Here is a 27,134-nt window from a genome sequence, read left to right as displayed (position 1 = left end):
TCCCACTTTCCCACCCAGAATCCTCAAATCTGGGTTAGAGGTCATGCTATGCACTCTCTGGCTACTTGTACTTGCCCTAAGACAAGGTCTGCCTATTGACCTGTTGGTAGACCCCACTGAACACCAAGTTCTCTAACAGCTGGGACATGACCTCCCTGGTGACCACACATTTCCAACAGTAGCACCAGTTGAAAGTTCCGAAGAAAGGGACCATGTCTTCGCTGCTCCACACTGGTTGGTCTCCAGCACTTGCAGAACTTGCACATGTTAGGCATTCAATCTTTAATTCGAGTCCAGGTTAGACCTCTTAAAATTGATAAGACTTGGCACTGTGGTCTGAAACATGGCTCTTTTAAGAAGTAATAGCCCAAACACACAATACAGTGTACAGATGATATGCTGTGGAATTGTGCACCTGAAACCTGTACAATTTGGTTAACCAGTGTCACCCAATAAACTCTACTAAAAGGAAAAATAGAAAAAAAAAATTAAAAATAAATAAATAAATATTAGTGGGATAACTGGTAAAATCTGATTAAGATCTGTAGATTACATAATAAATATTGTATCAGTGTTAAAATTTAAAAGAAGAAATAACAGCCTAGAACAGGGAACAAGAAGAAAAAGCCCCACACTTCATAGAACATCCTGGGAATAACCCTACTTTTCAAAACCCTCCTATTTAGGCACATTTCCAACAGCTACAGAAATGAGCTAAAGCTTTAAATTTTGTTATTCCCTTGGTTCTTCCTGCTGTCTTACTCTAATATTCTGTACCACTATCAATGTACTTTCTAAGTTGGCAGTATTTTCCTCAAATGTCAAATAATAAGTCCTCAGATAATAAAGACAATTCCCAGTCTACTTCCCAGAGCTGTTACGAAGCATAAGTGTGAGGTATAAACAAAAAAAGTCTTCTGAAATATGCAAAAAAAAAAAAAACTACACAAAAGTAAGCTATGAGACTTATTACAGATTAATAGCAAACGAAGCCCAGCAGAATTTACCGAAATTTTTATACTTTAATTTCTGAGGATAAATGAATATGAATGAAACTGCCATCCTTTTGAATTAAAGGAGCATTCACAATGATTACAACTTCATTCATAATCTAAACTGCTTCCAAAAGATGGTCCCAAGTTACTTGTTTATTTCTAAATTATCCACAAGTTCCAGGCATTGCACACATCTAAAAAGCTCATTAGAAGTCAAAGAGCTTTAGGTACCTAAATTTGGATTGTAGATGAATATGTGTACTGCATAAAACCCATAAACATTCAGAAGATTCTATGATGCATGGAAAGTATTTAAACTAACTTTTACCCCCAAACAAATCTACAATGGGTAAATTCATGATGGGGAGCAGAATTTGCCACTATAAAATATACCTTTTTGAGATATTATTTAAAGCTGATCATTTTTAAGAAATAAAAGACTCAGGAAGAACCTTTAATCTTCCTCTAACTGCCTAAAAGACTTCAGATAGAGGTCCTGCTCAAGAAAGGGAGCTATCACAAATAATTATCACAGATAACTAAATTCTAATATGAACTAAGTCTGGCAGACAGAGTCCCAAGAAGTCAACCAGCAAAATCTCTCCTCTGTGCATACAAATAATGATGAGAGTTTTATTAGGATCACAAACGTGTCACATACACACTCAACTCATACACCGTAACTAACGCTGAACATTCCTTCTTTGAAATTAAAAAAAAAGTTTCTGTTCAAACTCAGAAAGAACACAAAGTTGTAACTGTATGGAACTGAATTTTGATCCTGCACTATCTCTTAGCACTCAGTACAAAATCTCTAGGCCTTTATTGCGCTGGACCCCAGTCTGACTATTGCATCAAGGTTACAATCTCTAAGCATATTTCTTATGCAGCTACAAGAGAGCAAATATTCAAGCATGTAACAAAAAAACCCCAAAACACAAAAATCTCCAAATACACATCTCTTGAGGGCACAGGGGATGAGAGTAGCAAAACAAGCACCCCAAATTTTCCCAACGCTAGATCAGAAACCAAGAGACCCACTGAGTTCTCCATCATCAGCCACTATCTGTGTGACCTTGGAGAAGACACTCTTAAAGGGCTCAGTTTCTTCATCTGTCAAAAAATCCCATTAAATGATCTGGTAAGTAGCACATATGAGTCAAGGGTCTTTTCTGGCATTACCTTTCCTGAATTACTCAGCTAAAATTTCCTCTTTCTTTACCCCAGTGAAATCTGCGGCAGGTTTTACACCTGAACGCAAGAACTGCGGGAAGAACCTTTCAAATAGAACTTTGATAGAACTCCTGCAACCACGAGGACAAAGTATGACTTTTCCTCATTCATTCATTCATACATCCAATCAGAAGACACAAAATGACCACTTACATAACACAGAAAACAACATGGTAAACACTTTAGGAGACAGGTATAAAATATTTTCATTTCATGGGTTTAGGATAGCTATCATCAATAAATCAACGAACAAGTGCTGGGGAGGATGTGGAGAAAGAACTCTTGTACTGTTGGTGGAAATGCAGATTGGTAAAATGCAGCCACTGTGAAAAGCAGTATGGACATACCTCAAAAAAATAAAAATGTAACTACCTTATGACCCAGCAATTCCACTTCTGGGAATTTATCTGAAGAAACCCCAACACTAATTCAAAAGAACATAAGCACCCCTATATTCATCAGAACACTACTTATAATTGCCAAGATAGGGAAGCAGCCCAAGTGTCCATCAGTAGATGAGTGGATAAGACAACTATGGGACATTTACACAATGGAATACTACTCAGCTCTAAAAAGGAAGAAAATTTAACCCTCCGCAACAGCATGGATGGACCTGGAGAACATTATACTAAGTGAAATAAGCCAGTAGGAGAAAGACAAGTACCATATGATTTCACTCATATGTGGAATCTAATGAAGAAACTGAACTAACAAGCAAAATAGAGGGAGACTTGATAGATAGAGAGCAGGCTGACAGCTCTGGGGTGGAAGGAGGTTAGGGGGTAGAGAGATGAAGCAAAAAGGAAAAGAGACTCATGGACATGGACAACAGTGCAGTGATTATGGGGGTGGGGGATGGAGGTATAAGGGAGATAAATGGTAATGGAAAAATACAATAAAAAATAAATTTTCAAAAAATGTACTCATTTTAAAAGGTACAGTCCCTACTATAAGGCACTTAATGTTTACCATTCAATGGGCAATATAAAACACTGAAGAAAACTGCAATGACAAAGATCTAGAATTGCTGATTAATCACAGAACTGTTTTCACTGAGCTTAGATGGGACCTCAAAATCCTTCTCAAAACAAGCACTCCATTCAGCATCTGAAAGACTATAGTAACTAGGTGAGGTTATTTTTGATGCAAAGGTTAGGCATGCTCCTGAGCAGATGCCCAAGTTCTTTCAATGCCTGCACCCTGCTGTCCTATCAAACTCCTTCCCCATGTCCCTCCAAAGCATTAGGTATTCATGAGAAGTAGGGGTCACTAAGAACCTCATCACAATGGCTAAATGCTTTTGTCAATTCACATTTACCAACTTTTTAAAAATTTCAAATTCCAGGAAAACAGAAAATATACAGAACTTGCTTTTTTCCATTTCTAGCACATTGCTATATTAAACACTGAAATGGATGAATAGTATATTGGCATTAGTTATGTAGTATATTCCTATAACAAGAATAATGCAAAGTATCACTGAGGCTTAAATCAACAGACATATGAACAAGCGAGTTTTACAAACACACACATACCCCGCTCCTCCCCTTGTACTGTGAGAGGCTACATCCCTAACCCTAGCTGGCCATCTGTGAAAAAAATAACTCTGTGATAGCATTTTAAATTGGTCCCACTCCTCTGGAAAGCAGTCTGGCAGTATGTTTTAGAAGCCATAAAATTGTTCAAACTCTTTGACTTAGTAATGCCACACCTGGGACTCTATCATAATAAACTAATTCATATATATGGAAATAGTTATATGCACAAAGATACGCTTCCCAGTATTATTTATAATTGTGAAAAGTTGGGAACAATGTACAAGTCAATGACAGTTAAATAATTAATAGTAGAGTATCACAGCAGAATCTTATGCAACCATTAAAATGGTAATGATGAAGATTATGGAGCAATAAGGGAAAATACAGGTATAAACCAACAGGTATAACTATGTAGAAATCATTGAAGAAAAGTTTAAAACCAAAAGTTTATCCTTGGTTTTAGGATAGAGAATGGGGTGTTCTTCTCTTCCTATTATCTTTTTGTAATATAGTTGTAATGCTTCTACGAATAATCTTTTTCTATAAATAATCTTTTGTTTAAAAAATTAAATGCAAGCCTTTGATCATAACAATAAACAGGAATGATCATAATTCCTGATCATTCTATATCAGGCAGCACCATGATCATAACTACATCAGGCAGCACAGCCTGCCATCTGAGCCAGGGAAGCAGGGGAACAACAGCATTCTACATTACATGGACAGGGGGTGGGGGGCAGTGGGGGCTGGGAGCCTGTGCACAGAACAGTTTCATGGAGAGCCACCTGGAGATGCTGGATACTTGTCAATGATTGCCAAAAAAAGAGCAGTGCCCATCTGCTAACCCCAGTCAATTCCTTCCTTTATGAGCATCCCGAGGCAGAGAATTCTCCAGACACACCATACATGCTGTCAGCTTAGTTATCTGTGTAAGAGATTTATATGGGGTCACACAGGACTATAAGATCACTTATTTAAAGTAAATAAGCTCAGGTTTTCACATTTGTAACCATGAAAAATGTCTGTGGCCAGAAATACAATAATCATAAAGATCGGGGAGTTTGGTACCACCAGTGTTAACATATGCATATGTGATTAAGAAACAGGAGTCAAAGTCAGGGCATTTCTGGCCTCTCCTGGGCTGCCTCAGGGATGAAGGATGCAGGATGAGGAACAGTGTTCAATCCTGACAAACATTAACCATCAGATAGAAACAGACTGAAACTTTGGGCCACTTAACCCCATACAATGTATCAGCTCGGTAGCCATCCAAGGAACAGTCCCACAAAGGAAGGTCTTAAAGAGCACCAGCCCAATTTTAAAGGGCCAGCATTGAGGGAATCTTGCCCATTCTCTGAGCTGCTGCTTTTGTTTTCTCACTGTCATCCCTGTAGCCAAGTACCTCTTTATATGGCAGTCTCAATAACCAAGTTCTGATCACCCCTGTTTATGAATTTCTGCCCCAAATACATGCCCAGGGGGCAGGAGAGCAAAGAAATTTCAGAAACAGGTTTTGAAATCAGACAGCACTGACTTACAATTCAAATTATGCTAACCTCCTCTCTGCTGACCTTAGGAAAATTACTTAATCTCTCTACTCCTCAGTTTCCTTACCTGTAAAATGTGTACTTATGTCATAAGATCTTTATAAGGTTTAAATGGAATAATAAATGTAAATCCCAAAATCTGATACCTTGTAATGTTTTAATAAAATTTGCTACACAGGCCCTATTGTTCCTCAGCTACTAGTACCCTGCCTATTTCCCCCCCTTCCTCCAAATCCTGTCCATTAAACATGAATAGCCCAGCCCCACTCTCTATTGCTAACTCTTCTTATACTGACCACATACCTGTTCTCAGCTTTCCTTCTGCAATCACCCACTACCCAAACCAAGACACTATGATTTGACCCCACTTCCCTACAATGTAACACCTTAGACAGAGGACACACACAGCAATCCTTTCAAAAAGCTTGAGTACTCAGGCCATACTGCCTGAGTTCAAAGCCCTGCTTTCACTTGTTAATGTTAGTTAATGTGACTTTGGTCAACCTCCTTAAACTCTCTGTGCTTCAATCTCCCCATCTGTAAAACAGATAATAATAGTGCCTACCTCATAAGATTATTGTGAGGATCAAGTGTATTAATAAAGCTGAGAGCTATGTCTAGCACATAGTAAGCAGGTTCATTCACTCATTCATTCATTCAAATCTTCACCTGAGGATATGTTTGCTGATTTTAGAGAGAGAAGAAGTAGGGGGAAGGAGAAAGAGAAGAGAGAGAGAGAGAGAGAGAGAGAGAGAGAGAGAGAGAGATCGATTCAAGAAAAACATCAATCTGTTGCCTCGCACACTTACCCCAACCAGGGATCGAACCTACAAACTTTCAGTGTATGGGACAATGCTTCAACTAACTAAGCTACCCGGCTAGGGCATGCAGGTCCTTTTATTTCAACTTTGAGTCCCCATAAGAGCATTTAGGCCAGAACTAGTTGGTTAGCTACCTACACTATCCCATATTATCAGAGAAGTCAAACATCTTTGCTACTCTCTGACAATAGGGGAGATTAAGTACAGGCTCTCTTGAAGAAAGCCTTGATATTCCCAGTGTGGTCCACAGGCCAGCACTCGCATCACGTAAGAGCCCATCAGAAATGCAGACCGTCAGGCCCCACCCAGCCCCACTGAAATGGAATCCACATACTAGCACATTTTGTTAAGTCCAAGTGACTTAGGGTTGTTAGAATGCAGATATGAGGTGTGGGGGGTGAACTTGAAACTCTGCTATCCTAGGAGCACACTTGGAGTAGAGGTGCCCCAATGAAAAGAACACTGCAATCCAAAGAGAAAGTGCACCAAGAAGTGAGAAAATTGTCACCTTGGCATCTGTAAGTGAGCAAAGAGGAAGACAGGTGTGATTGATAACTATAGAAGAATGTATGGCTAAGAAGATAAATGGCAGAAGGAGCTCCTTGGAAATTTCTCAGAGGGTAGGCCCCATGTCTTACTCATCTTTTTCAACCTCTATTCTAGAGAATAGAGTAGGTGTTTCACTGTAATCATCAGATACTACCTTTACCTTTGTGTAAAAGTTATCCTCATTTTCTATAAAAATGGAATTTTTCATTTTACAAAAAATGCAATTGTTTTGTATTTATACTAGTGGTCCCTCCCTGTCCTACCATAACATAATTGACTCTATACTTCCTGTATGAAGACGACACAAGTTATCATTGATACAAGGGAAGCGTTTCTGAATTGTTTCTCTTAGAAATGATGTTGGCTTTGAAATACCCAAAAGGTGGGATGGAGTGGGGTGGAATCAGGTGGAGTGCGGACAGGAAGAGCAACTGGCAGAACATTCTCTACAAAATAAGTGTAAATTCTCTTTACACTTTTAAAGAGAATTTGCTGGCACCTTGCTGCCTTTTTCATTTCAAACATGTTAAAAGTACACTAAGGCAACAGAAAATTAAGTGCCCCATTGCTATAACCCCTGACCTTTTCCTAGTGACATGTGTAACTAATCAGCCCCTGGAGGTCAACACCAAGGAATAATTAGAGGGAAGAAGAAAAGGAAAACAAATGAGAGTAGAGACTATAAAAATCATACCAACTGATCTACAAGCCTCTTAAAACACTTCTCAGGGAGCATAGCCTTCATTTTCTAAGGCATCAGAAATGACCAGATGACCCTGCCTTTTATCTCAGCAATAGGATCCCTTCATCTAACAGTGCTCTTGCTCTACCTCCCACCTCCACACACACTTGTCACCAAGGAAATTTACTAAGGGGAGAAACTGCACAAATGTGAAAAGAGAGCTATGTTCCCAGTCCAGTCGCTACAACCATCATGAAATTACCTGAATACGAATGCTATATAAAACCCAAATGTGCCTGTCTTTGAAAAAAACCAGGAGGATCAATAGCAGATGTCCCTAAGATAATTTCCTCTACATCATTCTGAATCAGTAGCTATGTATGAATATAAATAGACATAACACTGTTACACTAAATATATTTATATGTGCACATACATACACATGTATAAATTTCTCTGCTCTGCCTATAACTGAAAAGGTTTTGAAGTGGGTAAGAAGTCCTTGTCCTCAACTACTAGAGTGGCCCAATCATTTTCTGCCCTTAAGTAATGTCTCTAAGCAGGAAAGCCACCATGGACCATACCTCCTTTCTGCTTCAACTGTGACACGTATTCCCTGCATTTTGAAAGTTCACAATATGCTACTTTGCTCTTATGAAAGACATTTGTTAGTACCTGTTTTCACTAACCAAGAGAAATCCAAAGAAAATAAATGTCATGGGGATGTAATGTACAGCATAGGAATATAGCCAGTAATACAGGTATAGCTTCATATGGTGACAGATGGTAACTAGACTTATTTCATAATGTATATAAATACTGAATCACTATGCTGCACACCTGAATAGGTATAAACAGCATTCAGCATTTGAGATGGTATAGAGGCAACACTTTAACTGAGTAGTGAGTCCCACCTCCAAGCTCCTTTCCCAGAAACTATACTCAGCATATTTGCATCAAGACATGTGACTTTGAACTGTGTCTGTGAGCATCTGTGCTTTATCTTGATTTATTTTGGACATCTGTTAGCAAAAATGTGTCCTAAGATATCGGAAAAGCCTAAGAGCACTTATAAGTGCTTATGTTATACTTACCACAGAACTGAGAGTAATTAGGTGTATTTGGTATGATTTGATAGGTTATTTTGGGGTCTGGGAACACTAAAAACTTTTCCATATAAAGTAATGGTAATTGCTTCTTTGCTTTACCCCATTTTGGCATAAAAAAGGTTTCATGGAACACCCTACTTTCAGAAAACAGAATCAAGGGGGGAACTGCACTATAAACGAGGACAAAGTTTTAAAATTTTAACACTCATTTTAAAAACAAAACCAAAGAAACAAAAACATTTGTTTCCCCAAACTCCAAATCTCATCTCTAAACTTTGATGAACTTTAAGCCAAATAATCTTAAAGCCACAGTCACACAGGGAGGACAACGCCCGATTCATCACTGTCTTTTGAAACAAACTCCCAAGTCCCAGAAGGGGTAAGATAAATCATTCCTTTACAGAAGCCCCAACCCTTTTTAGCACCAGGGACCAATTTCGTGGAAGACAATTTTTTCATAGACGAGCAGGTGGGGGATGTTTTCAGGATGATTAGGATGATTCAGGATGATTCAAAGGCATTACATTCAAGCTCACCTCCTGCTGTGCAGCCTGGTTCCTAACAGGCCTGGACCAGTACTGTCTCAGGGCCCAGAGGTTGGGGACCCCTGCTCCAAACCAAAGAACCCTCAGATTGACTATGTGGTGTAATCAAAGATACAGCCAGATTTCATGAAGTAATGATCTGGCCAAGTGTTTAAATGCACAGACGGCAAGCACTAGAAGTGGTGAGGGTATAAACAAGAAGTCTTCAGGAACCACAGAAACGGCATCTCAAACGTCGTCAATCTTCAGCTTATAAAATGAAACTGCCATTAGAACCCAGAAACTGACCTGGAGCTTGCACTGAAATCTAGGAGAGCAAATAGCTGCCCTTCCTGTGTATCTCTAAATTCAAAGCTCTGCAAAGTAAATGCGATCTGTCCTCTACAGCAACCAGCACTAAATTATATGACTATTAGCATACTCCCTAAGGATATGAAAATAATTTTTTCTACCACAAATAAACAAAACAGAAGAGATTCCCTTGGTACAGGAAGAATATATTCCACCAATCCCCCTAATAAAGACATGCTGAGAATAGACATTTCTGTATCTTCTGAAATTGCAAAAATCTCAACAGCCCAAAGTACTCAAGAGAAACTAGAGCAAGGATGCTACACCTTAACTCCCTACAATCAGAATTATCTGTGAAGCTATTTAAAAATCCGAATAGCCAGGGCACACACCAGACCAGTTACCATCAAAATCTATGGAGGGGGGCCTCTGGCCTCCGTATTTTTCAAGCTCCCCAGGTAGACTGAAGTATACATCCAAGGTGGTTCTCAACCACCAAATTAAGAGTATAGTTTAAAGATATCTTCCAGATCAGTGAGTTCATCTTAGCATAACTGAAGGCCCTTGACATGCTGGGACCAGAAGCCTTTGTCTAAAACTAACACCCAGCTATGTAAGTGTACTGTATAAGCCATTCACCCCAACCCTAAGAAAGGAGCTCAGACCCATGCACACCCAGAACCCCCTCTTTTAAGCAGGGTCAAGGAGGTCCATCATTCTCTGTTTTCAAGGGTACCTCCCTGGAGTGATGTAAGAAGCTCTGGAGACAGATTGAAACATTAACTGACACATAGGCCCAGATGAGCCAGCATTGCCCAGAGACAGCACTATTTTCAGAATGCCAAAAAGCCATGTGATAACAACTCTTTGAGAGAGAATGCACACCCTCCTAGCAAAATACTCACAGGGATTGAAAGATAAGTACATTTCTTAGCTGTTGCTCTTCTGTTAATAAAGCTGGAAAATTTACTTTATTTGAATTAAAAAAAAATAAGTCCTCAATGTTTACCATTGATACCCTCGATTTAAATCTGCCTTTAAAAAATTTTGCTTCCTTTTATTTGAAACTCCAGCAGGGGTAGGTAGAAAAGGTATTAAAAACTCCACAAGAAACAATCTGGACTTAATTCAAAACACTTAAAACCAAAATTTTACCCAAGAAATTTAAATAAGAAGAAACTCAAACACATCGCATACATTTTTAAATATTTTAAATAACAGAATAGTTTAAAGCATAAATTTAGAAAGCAGGAACCATATATAAATATTCAAAAATTAGTATCTTTCTACATAATATGGCATTTTTTAAAAGAGTACTTTTAAACAAAAAAGAAAGAAAAAAAGAAAGACAATAAACAAAAAGGAAAGGAAGGAGGGATGGAAGGAGGGAGGAAAGCCAACCGCTAAATCTAAGGGTGTTTGACAACATGAACTCTGAAGGCAGACTACCTGGGTTTGAATCCAGGTCCGACACTATATTAGAGACATAGTGCCCTTAATCGTGTCTCTGTGCCTCATCTTACCTGTATATCTAAGGTTCTGGGTTGAATTATAGGGCTCAAATTCAGATTTACATGTTAGCTATGTGAGCTCATTTACTGTATTTTTCAGACTATAAGACGCACTCCTCCCCATCCCTGCCAAATTTGGGAGGAAAATGGGAGAGCGTGTCTTATAGTCCGAATGCAGTGTGCCTGGGTTGCTTGGAGGGTGGGGGGGAGCAGCAGTGGAGCAGGGTTTTTTTTTCCCTATTTTCCTCCTCTAAAACCTAAGTACATCTTATGGTCTGGTGCATCTTATAGTCAGAAAGATATAGTAACCTCTTCATACTTCCTTTCCTCCTATGTAACACTGAAATAAGAACAATACCTACCTCCTACCTGGAGAAATTGGAATCGTAGTGCACTGCTGGTGGAAATGTACAATGGTGCAGTCACTGCAGAAAACAGTATGGCAGTTCCTAAAAATATTAAACATAGAATTACCATATGACCTAGCAATTCAACTTCTGGGTATACACCCAAAAGAACTGAAATCAGGAACTCAAGTATATTTATACACCCCATGGTCATAGCAATATATGTATTACCAATTGCCAAAAGGGGTACACAACCAATGTTCATTGACATATAAATGAATAAAATGGGGTATATTCATACAAAGGAATATTATTCAGCCTTAACAAAGGACAGAAATTCTGACACGTGGTACAACATAGATGAACCTTGAGGACATTATTCCAGTGAAATAAGCCAGTCTCAAAAGGATAAATACTGTACGATTCTACTCTTACGAGGTACTTAGTCAAATTCATACAGACAGAAAGTAAAATGGTGGATGCCAGGGACTGGGAGGAGGAAGGAATGGGGAGTTAGTGTTTAATGAGTACAAAGTTTTAGTTGGGGAAAACGAGTAACTTCTGAGATGGATGGTGGTGATATTTTACACAACAAAGTGAATGCACTTAATGTCAGTGAACTATACACTTAAATGTGGTTCAGAGAGTAATTTTTACATCTTTTACACTTTACCACAATGAAATAAAAATAAATAAGGAAGAATAGTCCCTACGTCCAAGAGCCATGTCCATGTATGGATTAAACATGTGATGTGTTTAGAATGCCCAGTACAAAGTAAGAGCTCCATAAACATTGACTACTATCTTATTTTCCTGCCATTATAGCTCCCTTCTTTGTAGCATCCTTTTCTAGAGCTACATACCTTCTACAATGAGACAAGTCCAGCCCTGGGCTTCCTTCTAATATAAATGACAAAAATTCCACTGCAATAAGATGAAGATAAAGAAACCACCTAATTTCTGCAGTCTTCACACATAAAGCTGAAATGACCACATTAAAAAACAACAATAAAACTGGTCCTGGCTGATATGGCTCAGTTGGTTGGAGCATCATTCCATAAACCCAAAGGAAATGGGTTCAATTCCCAGTCAGGGCACACCCCTAGGTTGCAGGTTCAGTCCCCGGTTAGGGCACTTACCAGAGGCAACCAATCAATGTTTCTCTCCCTCTCTTCCTCACTCCCATCCCCTCTCTCTAAAATCAATGAGAATTCTGGGGGGTGAGGATTAAAAAACTAACACAAAAAACTGATTTTGTTGTCTTTACTTCCCAAATGGTTTGTTAATAATTTTGCCTCAAAAATAGGTTCATAGGCTTATGCTATCATATAGGTCTCAAAGCAGGAGAGAAGAAAGTCCCCTGCTATTCATAAATACTCTTCCACTTTTTATCACAACCAAGACTATTTTACTTTTTTGTTTGATCACTTAAAAAAAAAAACCTTTTGCTTCCGGCCAAGATGGAGGCCTAGGTAGACACACTGCACCTCCTAGCACAACCAAAACAAGGACAACAACAATTTAAAAACAAAAACAACCAAAACCGACAGAAAATCAAACCACATGGAAGTCCGACAACCAAGGAGATAAAGAAGAAACATTCATCCAGACTGGTAGGAGGGGCAGAGATGGGCACCCGGGGCAGAGAGGACTGGAGGTAACACGGCTGGCGGACCCAGAGAGGTGGCAGACTGTGGAACAAACAGGGCAGGCAGTGTGGCAGCTAGCAGACCCTGCCTGCGGCCCCACATTCCCGCATAGATAAACCGGGAGGAATGGGGGGGGGGTGAGATAGACCACACAACCCAGGGCTCCAGTGCAGGGAAATAAAGCCTCAAACCTCTGAGTGAAAACATCCCTCAAGGTTGAGGGGGCAGCAGGAGAAACTCCCAGCCTCACAGGAGAGTTTGTTGGAGAGACCCACAGGGGCCTAGAGCCTGCACAAGCCCACGCACTCAGGAGTCACCACTAAAGGGTCCCAATTTGCTTGTGGGTAGTGGAGGGAGTGACTGAAATCCAGCAGAGAGTGCAGCAAGCGCCATTGCTCCCTCTTGGCTCCTCCCCCACATACAGTGTCACAGAGCTGCAACCAGCATTACCCCGCCCCAGTGAACACCTAAGGCTCCGCCCCTTTACCTAATAGGCACGCCAAGACAAAAAAAAAAAAAGGCCCAAATGAAAGAACAGATCAAAGCTCCAGAAATACTACAACTAAGCAGCGAACAGATAGCCAGCCTATCAGATGCACAGTTCAAAACACTGGTAATTAGGATGCTCACAGAATTGGTTGAATTTGGTCGCAAATTAGATGAAAAAATGAAGACTATGCTAAAAGAAACAAAGGAAAATATACAGGGAACCAATAGTGAAGGGAAGGAAACTGGGACTCAAATCAATGGCGTGGACCAGAAGGAAGAAAGAAACATCCAACCAGAAAAGAATGAAGAAACAAGAATTCAGAAAAATGAGGAGAGGCTTAGGAACCTCCAGGACATCTTTAAACGTTCCAATATCCGAATTATAGGGGTGCCAGAAGGAGAAGAGGAAAAACAAAAAATTGAAAACTTATTTGAACAAATAATGAAGGAGAACTTTCCTAATATGACAAAGGAAATAAGACTTCCAGGAAGTCCAGGAAGCTCATAGAGTCCCAAAGAAGCTGGACCCAAGGAGGAACACACCAAGGCACATCATAATTAATTACCTAAGGCACATCATAATTAATTACCTAAGATTAAACAGAAGGAGAGAATCTTAGAAGCAGCAAGAGAAAAAGAGACAGTTACCTACAAAGGAGTTCCCATAAGACTGTCAGCTGATTTCTCAAAAGAGACCTTACAGGCAAGAAGGGACTGGCAAGAAGTATTCCAAGTCATGAAAGGCAAGGGCCTACATCCAACATTACTGTATCCAGTAAAGCTATCATTTAGAATGGAAGGGAAGATAAAGAGCTTCTCAGATGAGGTCAAGTTAAAGGAGTTCATCATCACCAAGCCCTTATTATATGCAATGTTAAAGGGATTTATCCAAGAAAAAGAAGATAAAAAATATGAACAGTAAAATGACAGCAAACTCACAGCTATTAACAACCACACCTAAAACAAAAACAAAAGCAAATTAAGCAAACAACTAGAACAGGAACAGAACCACAGAAATGAAGATCACATGGGGGGTTATCAACAGGGAAGTGGGAGGGGGAGAGAGGGGGGAAAGGTACAGAGAATAAGTAGCATTAATGGTGGGTAGAAAATAGACAGGGGGAGGGTAAAAATAGTATAGGAAATGTAGAAGCCAAAGAACTTATAAGTATGACCCATGGACATGAACTATAGGGGGCGAATGTGGGAGGGAGGGGTTGGGCAGGGTGGAGTGGAGTGAAGAGGGGGAATGGGACAACTGTAATAGCATAATCAATAAATATGTTTTTTAAAAAAACCTTTTGTTTTAAAATTTCCAAGCATACACAAAAGTAGAGAGCTCAGCTAGCCTCGAGGCACCCAACTTAAAAATCAACTTTTCCTTTCTGACTCTACCTAGTACTCTACCTTCCATACCCCCCAAAATTAGAATAAGGACATCATAACATCTACCACTGCAGTAATGTTCATCTCTAACAATCATCATGATCACTATTTTTCTTTACTTTTAGAAGTTCGTTCTTGGTATCTTCTTACCTTCCTTTCAATTTTTCCTTTGAAACTATAAATAATTTCTATACCAACCTTGCCAAGGCTATTGTAAAGGTGTAATAAACATAAAAGTACATAGCTTTGTGTCTGACATGCATTAGATTCCTGAGAAATATTAGTTCTCCATACCACCACCTCATCCTACTCTCCAAGACAACAGACTCCCCCCACACCAACAAACGTACACATCTTTCTCCACTCTTTGTCCCTTACTCCTCCCTTTCCTTCCTAAACATTGTTCCTTGCTTCCTTTCTGCCCAGTCTCTTTCCTAAGCCAGAGATCCCAAACACAAATGCCTAATCACAGATCTAATCAAGTAGATGACCCCAAATAAGTGGAGGCATATAACATGTTCATGGACAAGAAGAATTAACATAACTAAAAAGCCCATACTACCCAAAGCAATCAGTACACTCAATGCAATTCCTATGAAGATACCAATGACGTATTTCACATAACTAGAACAAATATTCCAAAAATTTATATGGAACCACAAAAGACCCTGAATAGCAACAGTGATCTTGAGAAAAAAGAACAAAGTTGGAGTAAGCACCCTATCTAATCAAACTAGACTTTAAGGCCATAGTAATCAAAACAGTATGGCACTGGCATAAAAGCAGAAATGTAGATCAATGGAACAGCATAGAGAGCCCAGAAATAAACCCCCACCTTTATACTCAATATTTGACAAAGGAGGCAAAAATATAAAATGGGCCAAAGACAATCTATTCAATAAATGGTGATGAAAAAATTGGACGGATTATGTGAAAAAAAAAAAAAGGAAAGAAATTGGATCATTTTCTTACACTATACACGAGAATAAACTCAAAATGGATTAAAGACTTAAGTGTAAGACTTGAAACCATAAAAATCCTGGAAGAAAACACAGGCTGTTTTGTTGCTCAATGTTGCTCATTGCAGTATTTTTTCTGATATGTTTCCTTGGGCAAGAGGTAAAAAACAAATGGGACTACATTAAACTATAAAGTTTTTACACAGTAAAGAAAACTACCAATAAAATGAAAAGACAAACTACTGAATGAAGATATTAATCAATGATACATTTTATATGGGGTTGACATACAAAATTTATAAAGAGCTCAGACAAGTGAACACCAAAAACACAAACAATCCAATTAAAAAATGGGCAGAGAACCTGAATAGATACTTCTCCAAAGAGGGCATACAGAAAACCAAGAGACAAATGAAAGGGTGCTTTAATGTCACTAATCATCAGAGACATGTAAATTAAAACCATAATGATATCACTTCACACTTGTCAGAATGACTATTATTCAATAAATCAACAAACAACAACTGTTGGCAAAGATGTAGAGAAAAGAAAACTCTCGTGCACTGTTGGTGGGAATGGAGTCTGGTGCAAATACTACGAAAAACAGTATGGAGGGTCCTCAAAAATTAAAAATGGAACTGCCTTACGACCCAGCCAATTCCACTTCTGGGTATATATCCAAAGAAATCCAAAACACTACTTTGAACATATGCACCCCTATGTTCATTGCAGTGTTATTTATAATATCCAAGATATGGTGGCAGCCCAAGTGTCCATTAACAGACGAACTGGATAAAAAAAGTTGTGGTCCAAATAAACAGTGGAGTAATACTCAGCCATTAAAAAAGTAAATCCTACTATTTGCAACACATGGGTGAACCTCAAGGGTATTATGCTAAGTGAAATAAATCAGAGAGAAAGACAAATACCGTATGAGTCAATTACATGTGGAACCTAAAAAAACAAAAGCAAAAAAGAGAGAGAGACAGAGAGAGAGAGAAACAGACTCATGGAGAACAGACTGATGCTTGACAGGGGATTTGGGGTACTGGGTGAAAAAGGTGAAGGGATTAAGAAGTAAAATTGGTAGTTATAAAATAGTCCCAGGGACTATTTTAGTACAGTTACTATCAGTACATTAATGTACAGTATAGAGAATACAGTCAATAATATTACAATAACTGTATTAGGTGCCAGGTGGGTACTAGAAATATTGGGAGGAACACTGCACCAAATATATGATTGTCTAATAACCATGCTGTACATCTGAAACTAGTATAAAATAATATTGAATATAAACTATAATTGAAAAATAGAATTTATAAAACTCAAAACGGTTTTGTTGTTTGCTTGTCTTTTCCCCAAATTTAATAGCTTGTAGTGTTAGAACAGGCACTTTCAGCCACTATCTACTCAACCCTCTGGCACCTTTCCTTCAAGAGAGGTGCTTCAAGTGGTGCTAGGTTTTGGAACAAGGACTAGATGTTCAACTTATTCAAACGAAGCATCCTACTGAAACCCAATGATAAATGAAAGAATCAAGGTTAAGCAGCAGCTTCTTATGCTGAATAAAACCAAGTTCCTTATATCAGATCATGTCAGTAAGAGTGAACTTAACAAAATAACTAGGCACTTGGCATGTAAAGACTAATTACGCCCTTTCCTAGTGGTAAATACACCATGTCATGAAAGTTTCTACATTTACATTTGAAGTGTATAAAAGTGAGACAGACGAAGGTGGAACTTATATATGGTATGTGCTCTTAGGAGACATTTTGAAAGAAATTTTCCACTTAAGACTAACACAGTGCTTCCATTCAAGAACTGTTAAAACCATCCCAAGGGGATAAAGGGGATCGTTATCTATTACGTTTGATCTCATCAACTCATTATAGGTCATCAAACAGCAGTATGTCAACCTAGAGCTTTTGTAGTACAAGTAGAAAAACTGAACTATATTCTCCACGAGTGCATTCTTTTGAATTTTATCTTTTGAATATTATTTAATCTAGGCTGTCTTGTTTATAGACTTCAAAAGTTTAGAAATAAACATACTATGCATTTTAAGTTGTCATAAAATAGACATCCATAATACTTTGACGATCTTTTCATCTACAGAATTTGCAATCCCAGTGGTAATTCAGTGAGATATCACATCTTTTGTCAACAGAACCTGACAGTGTTCTACCTATCTAGAGAAATTTCTCTTTAAGAAAGCATAAGTTGTCAAATAATGCTGCCTGCACCCCAAAAAACAAATTTGCCATAATAATTGGTACAAAGCAGATAAACATGAATTACAAAATCTCCTATTCTAAGACTTTTGTTGACCGGTCCAGATTCCAAAGTATGAAAATGATAGACCCAAAATCAGCTGTCCTGTAGTTTTAAAAAATGTACCAGTAATATGCAGCAAACTAGTTCCTATTTATTTTTTTCAAAATAATTTCATATGTAAAAATACCATTACTTAATAGCAATCTTAAAAATCTTATAATTTTATAACTAGCTTCTAAAAAGTACCCAAACATAACAGAATAGCATTACTTCTGTTTTGGATTTTCCCTGATATAAGAATTTAAACCATACTTGATTTTAGGAGCTACATAGCAGGTATACCATTTCCAGTCTTTTTGGTAGTGAAAGTAACTACAAAATACTCAAACTTTTAAACATTAAAATTCAAAAGTAAATCCTTCTCCTTCAGCTTAAATCTGGAATGATTTGTATTATATATTAAGCGTGTCATTAAAATATTTCATTAAAATTTTCTTACATTTTTAAGAATAATTCAGTTAGCACTATTAAAATAAATGAACCATCAAAAGTCTCCCGGTCTAAGTGCACATCAATTGTGAAAAAACATAGCACATGGGGAAGCATGCTCTTTACAATATTAATACTGAGAGTTAAACATCTTATCAGTCAACTTAGAATAAATAACTTGATGCTTCTGCCAACTCAATAGGATTTAAAATGATATTCACGTGAGTGAAATTGTCATTGTAGGCTATCTATATAACTGTCAAAACTTATCCTTGTATACTTATTTGAATATCTATATCTATTAGTAAAAGTTACTTATTATAATGTAAGGGAAGAGCAATGTTATTACATGTAAATACAATATAGATAATTTTAAGTACATAACCTTAAAATAGTAAACAGCTCCAGATTCTGAGGAAAAAATTAAACATACTGGAGGCTTATTTAAGTCTGTAGTAACAGTCCATGAATCCATCTGAATACTTCCTACAAGTAGCTCAAAGAATTGTAAGTTTATATGAGTTACCATAGCCTTCAAAATTTGACCCATTTGATGACTGAGAAAACAGACTTAGTAACCGTGTTGCTTAAAATCAGAGGCAGTGAAGTAATGGCAAACTAACCAGTAGCTCTTTTCTCTCATCTGTGTATCAAAAAGCCAACAGAGCAGTATTTTTCTTTCTCTATCTTTCAAAAGTATGTTCTTAAACTCCATGGAGGAAAATGTAAGCTGTATAATAGGGACTTTTGTATGTGCCGCGACCCACCCCCACACACCTGTGGTCTCATTTCTACTCACCCCTATCCTCTGCCTTCAGTGGAGTGAACAGCTTTACATTTTATTAGCTCCTAGACAGAACAGTGCCCCACACTGTATACTGAAAACCACAGGCTACAACTTTGTCTTGGAATGGCTGCCATCAAGTTTTGTAGTGTCAGAAAACTAACTGGTAAGAATTGAGAGCACAGGAGAGAAGGTCAACTGGGCTCGCAATAGGCTGACAATGAGGCATCAGAAGAAGTTGCTCCAAACTACTGACTAGGAACCAAAAGAAGAAGACAGCAAAAACTCAGGTGGTGGGACAAGATATGACAGACAATCACAGGGCTCAGCACAGATGGAAATGCAAGACTCAGAGAACAAAATCTGTGTCACCCAGTCATAACTGTGACAGTGCTGATGAGCAGTGAAAAAGAACACTGTGGATAGAGTGACAACTCATTGATAAGTCTAAGGAGGGCTCTGGGAACAAGGCAGAATGGGTGGAAGAAAGAAGACAAGAAACAGATAGAAAAAATGACAATATCACAGGAGAACCAATCAGATATCCAGAACTGAGAAGTTGAATACTCTAATAAGCAGAGGGCTCTGTGGTCTCATTTCTACTCACCCCTATCCTCTGCCTTCAGTGGAGTGAACAGCTTTACATTTTCCAAAAGTATGGCTACAAAGCACCTACTGAAAAGGGGACTGGTACCACAGGAGGCTGTGGTGTGATTGATGCTCCTCATCTTAAAGAATCACCCACCCCCCACCTGTAACAATGGTGTATTTTTTCTGCAATACTTTTCACCTAACCTTTCATACAAACAAAGCTATTCTGATACAGAATTTGTGCCTACTATAACGTCTGCCAAGGAAGGAAATGACATTAACAGAAAGTAGGTTGACTCTAGAAGATGCTATGTCTGGGAAGGAGGAGAGCTAGCAGGTGGGAAAGCACATATGAACAGCCGACTGAGTGTGCCCTTCTGTCGGCCTGCACCAGGCCCGTGGCAGGCTAACTGGGGAACAGGAAGAGCAAGGGGAAACAGCTAAAGGGAAAATGGCTGCTCTCAGGCACCAAGAAGGGAATCAGGGTGGGGAGAAGCAGCACTGCCACAGAGAAGGAACAGGCTTTGAGGAGGATTCAGAACACTGGGTATACTGTTCTGAGTACCAGAAGAGGATGCCAGTGAGTATAAGCCCTGTTTTGAAATCCTCTATCCTCCCATTCCACCATTTCCTTTTTATTTATGCCACTGCCACCTCTGATGCAGTCTACAGCAAGTAAGTACAGCCCAATTCCCCACAAAGCTATCTGAGTAGCCACCTTAGGCAAAGGAAATGCCTCAGGCTCAATACGCAAAATCAAATATGTTAATGTGCTACAGGACTTTACCAAACCCAGGAAATGTTCTTCTTTGCTTTGGAAAGAATCAACACAAAATCAATTTATCTTCCCAAGTAATAAAAAAATATTGTCAGGCTCTTTACCTAAAGATACCTTCTTCCCAGAGCTTAGCAGAGCTTAGAGGCTAGTAACTTAGAGGCTAGAAACTTAGCCTCTACAAGTTCCTGGGCGAGAACATGCTCTGTGCTCCCGAGAAGGAGTTAGACTCAAGCACACGAGCACAGCTTTTCTTTTCCAGTTTGGGCTGACAAGATCCAGCTTTCCCCACTCAGGTGCAAAGGGGAAACGGGACACACGAGGTGTCTACAACTCCAAAGATTCTGAAGTAGTACCAACATTAATTTGGCAATTATTTAAAATGTAGAAACTATTCTCTCTCTCTCCTCTACCTCATACATACACAGCAAACATATATGATATAGGCTACATACATAATTATATAGTATATAAAGCATATATAATTGTTACATATTAGATACATAATTATATATAACATACTATATACATAAACATATGTGTAAGAATATAGTATATATAATTGGGCATACTCGTATGTTTACACTTAAATACACTCATACAACACATATACATATACTTATTTTCTGTATACAGAGTAACAGAGGGTAGGACCATGGGTAGGGAAAACCACTTTATATTCTAAAGAGAAGTATTAACTGCTTAACTCCTTTATGAAAAGCAGTATAAATTACTATTAGTGAACAGAGTAAGTCAGATCATAATTCTACAAGTACTTATGAACAAGGGGAAAAGTAGTAAGTAGTGTGCACTCATTTAAAATAATTAATCTAATGTTCTCTTTAAAATTTAAGCCTATAGGAATTACAGTATGTCTAGGAAATTATTATAAAGTATCTGGAAACCAATTATTTAGTGGTAGAGGAACAAAAATCAGTTTATCCTGGGTAAGAAGAGATATAAGAAGGGCAGAGCTATCATAGTATCTGAAACACCGTATTGCAAAAAGAGCGATAGATGTGTTCTAAGCAGATGGATGACACCACAAATGGGAAGGAAAGACAAAAATGTAGTAACGATAGTTGCAAAAAATATTTAACAATAAAGACAAAGAACTGGAGTAAAGAAGCCCTAAGAAGAGGAGCAGCACACTGAGACTGTTAGGAATGCAAGGGAATGCTGGGTGTGGGAAGCCTCTAACAGGATGGCTGCGGGAACTGCTCAATGGGGAGCATCGCTCACTGCTACCACACACAGGCACTATCCCTACAAAAGCTACTCGAACATGGCCTAAGTGGTTTGTGACACTGACAAAGATAGGCACCGCTTCCTACCTGCCCCACCAAACTGTTAAAGGAGAGAACAACAAAAAAAGCAGTCTTCCCTGAACAGAAAAAATGGATTTACAATATAGCCTTACATTCAAAGAATAACTAGGAGTGCATACTATGTACAAAGATTAGCCCTTGGTGGTCCCCCATGCAATCCTGTAGACTAAAGAGTCTATCAAAAGTAATCAAGAACAGGATTTAGCTAATACAAATACAGCACACATTAAGAAAAATTTTCAGAGGACTTAAAATATCTATTCTCTTCAAAAACCACACCCTACCTTTTTCATTAACCCAAGCCTCACGTTCTTGTGCCCAGTGTTTCTCCTCTCAAGAGTCTTTCTGGAGTAGTCCTTTCCTTCTCTTCTCCTTCCTGTTACTGATTCCATCAGGCATCTCTTAGGCACTGCTTCTGTCAACTTCTTTGATTCTTATACCTGGTACTTCTCACCTTTGACTGCTCCCCCACCTTAAAGAAATCACACTCTTTTCCTCTTCACCTCTTCAAACAATGTCTTTTTCTCTAGCACACCATGTTTCTTGAAAACAGAATCTACATTTGCTGCCTGCCCTCCTTGTTCCCCCTTTTCCTCCCTGCTACCTGGTTTTTCTCATGGCCTACTGTAAGTAGGTATTCAAAACATACTAGAGACAGGATTATTAAGAAAATGTTAGATGTTACAATAAACAGAAGCAGGTATGTCAAGTGGAGAAGCTGATTTGGGCTGAGGGTAAAGAAAGAGTTGACTTTAGACACACTGCATGTGAGGTGATGGCAGGATACAGATGGGCATGCAAAGCAATACATGGAGGTCAGTCCACCTTAGTGATGTCATACCTGAAAGAAGAAGGTCAAGTAGGGAAGCTCTAGGCAGACAAACAGAGGCACTATGAGAAGCCACCAAGAAGCTGACAGTTCAACTCATAGTATGATAGAAGTTTAAAAAAGTGAGCATTTCCAGAAGGCCAGGTGAAAACACTAGTCACCATGTAAAATGCCACAGCTAAACAGAAGAATAAAGACTATAAATGAGGTGAGGAATAATTTAATCAGCAGAAGGATACTAATGATCCTTGAAAAGCTGTAACAGTGATAAGATACTATGAATTATATGCAAAAGTCCCAAACAAAACATTAACAAGTAGAACTCAGAAACCAGCAAGGGATTACCATACTATGGCCAGAGTGGGTGATGGGTGGCCAGCATGCGTAGAATACAAGAATCAAGGAAAGAAATGTAATCCTCTAATTTACCCTACAATCAAAGGAGGAAAATCATATGACAAACCTTAACATTCATTCTTCATTACAAAAACACTTAATAGAAATAGAAGACTATTACCTTAATATGGTCCCAATATATATTCGCCAAAACCCCAGAATCACGATTTATGAGAAACCAGTAAAAACATTCCATGAAAGTCCAACTTCTAAATAGACAAATGGGCGTCGGCTGACAAACCGTTGCCCAAAAAGGAATTACAAATGCTTCTGAGAGTTATGATAAGATGCTCAATCTGACTCAGAGAAATGCAAATTAAAATGACAATGACATACTTTTTAATGTACAGATTGGGAAATAGCATGTTGTTTGATATACTACTAGGAGGATCTAAGAAACAGGCATTGTTCATAAAAACTATGGAGGACAATTTGGCAATATCTATCAACATTTAAGATACATATATCCTTTAATTCAGCAATATCATGTGTAGTAACTTAAACCTATAGATATACTTGTTTGTATGTGTGAAAAATGATGCATAAACAAGAATACTCCCTAAACAATGTGACGTAAGAGCCAAAGACAGGAAGCACATTTCTCTTAATTAAGGACTAAGTAGATAAAGAATAAGGCAGCTTTGCATGTATTCACATAGGATATTGTAACAGGGTGCAGCCAAGAGGGGGACCCCAAATAGGGATGTGTAATGGGGTCCAGAACTCAAGGTGTCCAGAAAATATTAGAAAAATATATATAGGATGTCCTCACCCCCACAAGCCTGAGCTGGGGGAAGGGACACGTGGAGCAGGGCCATTCAGAGCTGTTTTGTACAGCAACAGCTTTGCAGCTAACCTCTGGCATGGTCATTTAACAAATCTGTAACCTTTAACTAGTTTCATGGATATGTTAACTAGCTGTGGCCCTGCTTTGAGGTAGGGAGATGGGAGTGACTTCCACCCAAAATGTAACTGGGAAGCAACTCCCCTGGTTACAGGGCCTGCATGACAGCTTGGAGAAGATTGGCTCCTTGCCATGGGGCCACACCTGCCCAGACTTACTATGGCAGCCCAGTAAAGCTGGAAGAATTGGGAATGCTGGCAGGTGTAACTGATGGTAGGAGGAGTTGGAAATGGGGCTGCAGAGGAAGACTGGCGATGGGATTTAAACCCAGGCACAGCAGCCATACCAGAGAGAGAGGACCATGCCGCTTTGGCGGACAGAAGAGAGAGGACTACTCAGCTTTGGCAGAGAAGGGTGAGGGAACAATGCTGCTTTGGCAGAGTGGGGACCCCGTGGTGGCAACACAGCTGATGGTGCCGGGAGCCTGAGTCACAGACTTCTACTTCTTTTCCTGAGATAGGGTACCCCAGACTGGGCAGAGGGAGAAGGAAGGACTGTGTGCGTCTGTGGGTATTCTAAAGGACTTTAGTATTTTAATGAAGACATTAAGTCATTACTCTTAAGTCTGTATAACTTTTAAATAAGTAATTCCTTTCCTTTTCACCAGTCTCTGCCATTGAGAGACGTCTTTCCTCTGGCAGCAGGCAAGACGAACCTAGTGGGGGGGACCCCCAGAGAGAAAGGGGGAGTCCTTTCGGTAATAGTATATTGTTCATCAGCCCCCTCCCCGGGGTCTGTTCTGTAACAGTATCTCCAAGACACATTGTTAAATGATAACAACAAGGTATTGATTACCGTGCATGGTAGCTAACATTTTTAACAAGAATATATATGTAGCTTATGCATTTACACACATATATAACAAAGTGTGTAAGAAGTGGTAAGAGCTGAGGGACAGAGACAGGAGACAGGCTTAATTTTCATTTATATCTTTTGAATTTCATAAGATATGCATTACAACCTAGTGATTTTATAACTCGTGACATTCCACCGTCCCTCATTCCGTACATTCAAACTATAAAGGCTATGAATTATGAATCTTCACCCTCTTTTTCACTCTCACCACAACCAACATAAAATTTAGAGCCATTCTATAACTTTCTCCAAGATAATTAAACAGCCTTTAACCATTTTCCATATAAATAATTACCTTCCCTGATTTACCTTAGCTATGCAACATGCCTGGACTTGCCCTTAAGCACAACTTTACTAAGCTTCAAAAGGCCCAAATTCCACCTGAACTATCAAAGTACTCTCCACAGGCCCAAGGCCCTTCTCTCCCCAGGACTACACCCCACACATCTGCTGAACTGAAATGTTCCCAAGGACTAGAACTACAGCTGTTCCCCCCACCCCAACCTATAAACCTAACCCTGGTGGTCTCATCAGTTTCACTCCATTTCATGTATGTTTCCCTTTCCCACATGTACCAGCTAAAATGGTTTGAGACCTTCAGCACCCCCTGCTTTACAGGCCACTTACATCAGGAAACATTCCCTAATGTCCAATCTGGATGTGATTGCACAACTGTGGGTATCTTTTCAGGCAGCCCTTGCAGGCTCACTCTGATGCTGTCTTCTAAGCACCTATGCCCTTGGAGCTGCATCCCCTGTTCCATTCCTTAGGCTCCTGAGTGCAGTGAAGTACCCACAGGCAACAAAGAGCAAGTCATTTGGTGAAGGTAACACTTCCCTTCAAATTCCCAAAATTCTTTTTGCTCATTAAATGACTAAAAAGCCATCTTGAATCTATAGCTTAGATGTGCTTATTTTTGCATAGTTGACAGGTGTTAACAATGATATACTGGTAAGTTGGAAATATTAAAAATATTAAATAACTGTTCCTAAATCTTTTTGCCTTTCTCAGTGGAGACTGGTAAAAAGCTTGGAATACCAAGCACATGACTACACATATTCAACAAAGTCGATTTTACCACCTGCCACTTACAAGTAATTTTCTAAAGTTATTGGTTTTTTTTTAATGAGAGAGATGACCTTTCTCAGGGTGAGCATGTAATGTTAGTGATAGCTAGGAGCAGTGACTAAATTGGATGGTTTCAAGTCCTCAACAAGAAGTGTCTACCATTTCCCAATATAAGGCAATTATGCATTTAGTTATATGAAGTCCTTTTAAAAGAGGCGCTCCCTGTAGACATTTAGAAATCAGTACTATACTGGTTTGGACAATGACTATGGAATTACATGGAATGAAAAAATTCATCATCACACTGATATAAACAGAAAGTAGAATAGTGGTTACCAAGAGCCGCAGGGAGTGGAGATTGGAGTGTTATTGCTCAGTGGGCACCGAGTTTGAGATAATGAAAAAGCTCCAGAGAATGAATAGTGATACTGGTAGTATAGCAATGTAGATGTATTAATACCACTAAGCTATACACTTAAAAACAGTTAAAATGGTAAATTTTATAAATATATTTTTCTAGAAAATGTTCTAGAAACTGATTTTAGTGAATTTTTCAGGTGTCTCATTAAACCTGAAACACCATGCTGGCTGGGTGGCTCAGCTGGTTGGAGTATCGTCCTGTACACTGAAAAACATGAGTTCAATTCCCAGTGAGGGTACATACCTAGGTTCAATCCCCAGTCAGGGCACGTACAGGAGGCAACCGAGCGATGTTTCTCTCTCTCTTGCTCCCTCTCTCTCCCTCTCCCTCCCCCTCTCTCTAAAATCAATAAACATATCATCGGGTGAGGATTTAAAAAAAACCCTGAAACACCAAAGAAAGCAGTTAAGTGACACAAGTCTAATCCAATGGGGAATTTAAACAGTCCATATATTATAACCTAGCTGTTTTCCTTCTCCCTCTAATAAATTATCTGCCTTTTTATCATTTCACTTGTTGAAGCACTAACTTCTACATGGGCAGGTACAGAATGAGCAATTAATTTTGTTACTTCTTAGTAGAGGAAAAACATGCCTAAGTGAGGTTTCTGAATTACTGTAAACTTTAGCTAGCTGTATTCTTCCATGCCACTATTAACACGGGTAATCGAGACATGTTCATCACAAGCTGAGCAGTTTCTATTTAAGGGCCAAGTGGTCGTTATTTCTGCCAAAAGCAACAAGTCACACAGACTTCAAGCAGCAAC

At 39.0% G+C, this 27,134-nt stretch overlaps 1 protein-coding gene across 24 annotated transcripts in view; it reads right to left on the bottom strand.

Annotated features, from left to right (window-relative positions):
• FARS2 (phenylalanyl-tRNA synthetase 2, mitochondrial) overlaps nt 1-27,134 on the bottom strand; it is a 537,315-nt gene that overhangs the window by 473,245 nt on the left and 36,936 nt on the right. For 14 of the 24 annotated variants that reach the window (XM_053920339.2, XM_053920330.2, XM_053920342.2 and 11 more), the window contains exon 2: nt 11,184-11,270. The exons of 6 other annotated variants lie outside the window; for them this stretch is intronic. The gene's annotated coding sequence lies outside the window, so the exon portion shown is untranslated. The remainder of the gene's footprint in view (nt 1-11,183; nt 11,271-27,134) is intronic. 4 more of the 24 variants (XM_053920340.2, XM_053920323.2, XM_053920334.2 and 1 more) reach the window with 1 other exon arrangement.

Source organism: Desmodus rotundus, chromosome 3, assembly GCF_022682495.2.
Source record: "Desmodus rotundus isolate HL8 chromosome 3, HLdesRot8A.1, whole genome shotgun sequence".
Lineage (NCBI taxonomy): Eukaryota > Metazoa > Chordata > Mammalia > Chiroptera > Phyllostomidae > Desmodus > Desmodus rotundus.
The sequence above is the reverse complement of the archived record's forward strand: the minus strand, read 5'-3'. Positions and strand labels throughout refer to the sequence as shown.